General features: G+C 39.3%; 1 long non-coding RNA gene across 1 annotated transcript; it reads left to right on the top strand.

Annotated features, from left to right (window-relative positions):
• Positions 1 to 308: 308 nt before the first annotated feature.
• LOC121744416 lies at positions 309 to 2748 on the top strand. Its single transcript, XR_006038598.1, has 3 exons — positions 309 to 471; positions 1567 to 1639; positions 2614 to 2748. It is a non-coding gene; the product is annotated as an uncharacterized LOC121744416 (long non-coding RNA).
• Positions 2749 to 3408: the final 660 nt, after the last annotated feature.

Genomic DNA, 3408 nt, shown 5'->3' with positions numbered 1-3408 from the left:
CCTTGTGCACCCATTAAATTTTCGCTCTCCCCCTTTTATTTCCTACTTGGAGATTTAATTTATTTTGTTCCCTTGTTTATGAAATATTCATTGTTTTAATTCCTAAGTTGTGAATATATTTCTCTCCAAGTAAATACCAAATAAATTCCTTGTTAATTTAATAGCCAATTTTTGAAAATTCCCTTTTAATTGTGGGATTTTATTTATTGGCCTCTATTAATAAATTAATTTAGTTGGGGATTAAACCTACTATAAAATCACCTAAACCTAACCCTAGCCCCCATATTTTTTCCCCTCCCAACCGTCCACCTCTCTCTCTCTCACTCTCACACGCCTCCTCCTCCCTCTCTACATTCTCTCCAAAAACTCTGCTTCAATCCTTGTTCTTGCATCCATTGGAGTTGTAATTTCAAGAGTTTCTGAGGAATCGCATCAATCCGTGTTTCTACCGTTTGATTTTGATTCAAGAAGGTATAAATTAAAATATTTTCCTCATCCTTTACATTGAATCGTTGTTCTTGAATCCCTCATGCATATAGTGAGTGTAGGAATCATAGATCGCAAAATTAATCGGTGGGAATTTATGTTTGTGTGAGAAAATTTGTGGATGTGCGATTTTGAATGAATATGTGTGAAGTTTGGATGATTTATTGGTGAATGATGTGTGAATATATGAGAACATGATTGTGAGAACTTTTTGAAGCAAGATTGTGTGTTGGAAGCATGAATAATTGTGTTTGGATGAATGAGGAATAAACCCTAATTTCGAAATTGTGAAGCCTGAAAACTGTGGCGTTTGGACAGTGGATTCCGACGTGTGTTTGACCAGCCAAATGCTCATATTTTGATACGAATTTTTAACTGAGTAAATTGTGAGATGTTTTCTGGGTTGTGTGTGAATTTCAGCCCCTTTTGACAAAAGATGAAGTTTTAATGAATTTTTGAAGTTGACTGTGCTATTCTGGCAGAAACTTGTATTCTCACCTAGAGAGTTTTGTTTTTTATTTGACTTACCAAATGGCCTTATCTTGATGTGAATTTCTGATGGGATGAAATTTGAAGAGTCTTCTGTGTTTTGTGAAAATTTCAGCCTCATTGAACATCGGATGAAGTTTTGGTAAATTTTTCAATCGAACCGCGCAGTACTGCCAGAATTTTTATATTCCGACCAGAGGGTTGCATTGTTGTTTTGACTGACCAAATGATATGATTTCGGTGTGAAATTTTAACTGGACGTGCTTGAATGTATCTACTGTGTAGTGACAAAAATTTAGCATCATATGAGGTCGGATGGAGTTTTGGTGATTTTTAAAAAACGACTGCGCAGTTCTGCCAGATTTTTGTTATGTCAAAATAATACTTGTTGTCATGTTTGGGTGAATTATATGATGCATGTATGATCAAGGAATGTATCTTATGACGTGATTATTTGTGATAAGTTGAGAAATATTATGGCATGTTTTTCCTTATGTTGATGAATGTTGGGGTGGGTAATTTAAGAGAACGATAGGACATGCATGATAATTTGTATTGATGGAAGACTGATTGTGTTGTGGTGTTGGCAAGGGGATTGTGTGTACGTGAGCACAAGGAACGAGGGTTGCTTTGAGTTGGGTATTGTGTTGTTTAAGCAAACGAGGTGGGCTTTCTTTTACAAATCTTTTTATTTTCCGAAAATATGATGTGGTGTTATAAGGGTGGTTTAACTTGTTATGTCATGCCATGTTGTTTTTGTTTGTGAGATTGTTGCCTGATGCCTAGTTCGTCTGAGCTTGCTCCGTTGGGCTATATGGCTGTGTTGTGAAACGAATTTGGGTCTGAGTAGGGCCGCAAACCCTATCAGGCTATGTACACTGGTGGGATCGTGAGCCGTCCTTGCTAGTCGGCCGGTCTCGTGGGCGAATAGTGTTGCCACACTTTCGTCGCACTGTGATATGATGACTATGATTGATGGATTTATGAGAAAGTGGGGAGATTGACTGTCTGACCAGACTTTGAAATATTTTTATGTTCTCATAATACTTTTTAACTACATGTAAAACACGAGATCACTGGTATGGATGACATAACTGTATAAAATGTTTTCGGCATGAGCCCATTGAGTACAACAAGTACTCAGCCCTGCATGTGTTTTCCCTATGTGCATGTTGAGCGGGATGTTGCGATGGATGTTGAGAGTCATAGGCGTCATCCTATGACTCTCTTGATAACCTATTTCCACTGCTATTATTGAAACTGTGTCGCAAGAATTTATTTTATTTCGTACGATTTTTGTCCTGTCAAATACTTTGAGACTTTAACCCGCTGCTTACTTCGTTACTCAAATGGTTTTCGTAAACTAAAACAAATGTTCTTTTAGGAGTTAATTGGATTTTTGATATTTATTTTTCCGCTGTTTTCTTTGAAAAATTGTTTGCTAGAAATCTCCGCACTATTTGATATTGTAATTATGACATTAAGTATTTTGAACTAAAATCTGTTGCTTAACTTTTTAATGAACTAAAATATTCTCCTTCTTAATTTAATTGGGTCTTTCATATGAACTGTCGTCCTTTAAATGTTGTCCTTTATTGCTTTCCCGTGGTCACGACCTCCTCGTTTTATTATCCCTAGTATGGGCGGTCGTGACAATGAGCATCAGTGAGTGGTCCGTGAGACTTGGCCTGTATACTCCAAAGGATGTTCCGGGATTTAACGAATAAGCTGCTTGGGAAGAGTTGGTTCCAAGGAGAACTGAAGCTTTTCGACCGACAGAATCCAGAGCCGACTGCATCAAATATCCCATCCTCAGATTAGCGCAAGCCTTTGTGGGCGCCAATCTGTTGGCCCAAGCCAACACGGTCGCCTCCGTCACAGAGGCCGAGTGGTACTTAATGTGGTGTATGCTAAAACAGAGGAAGGTACATCTGGGGTATTGGATCGCTAGGACCTGTCAGTCTATATCCAGCCGCGCCTCCGGCAACTTAAATTGTTGTCATGTACTGGGAGCTATCATTGCAAATTGTGTAGATATGACGTTGGTCGGAAGGATACCCAGGATGACTTACTGCCCTGATCAGGAGCTGTTTGGTACAGCCCCCTGGCGTGCGTAGTAGGTGGCCACATGGACGAGACGACTTCCACCCCATACCTACTAGCTTCAGGAGGGATCAGCCTAGGCGATGACCGCCCCTCCCCCAATGACCAAGTATTTTTAATTCTGTGTGTATATACTATTCTGTTGTTTTGTCTATCTTCTCCACACTTAGCCTGGTGTCCAGTCTATGTGTGAGATGTTTATACGTGCTTTGAGTGTCTTCTTTTGTGTTTTGGTGGTATCTTCTCCCACTTAGCCCGATGCTCGGTCTAAGTGTGAGAAGTTTGTTTTTGTGAATATAGTTGCCTATTATGTGTGTCGGCAACACTTAC

The sequence above is a fragment of the Salvia splendens genome, chromosome 8, assembly GCF_004379255.2.
Source record: "Salvia splendens isolate huo1 chromosome 8, SspV2, whole genome shotgun sequence".
NCBI lineage: Eukaryota > Viridiplantae > Streptophyta > Magnoliopsida > Lamiales > Lamiaceae > Salvia > Salvia splendens.
Note: the sequence above shows the minus strand (reverse complement) of the source record. Positions and strands in the feature narration are given on the sequence as shown.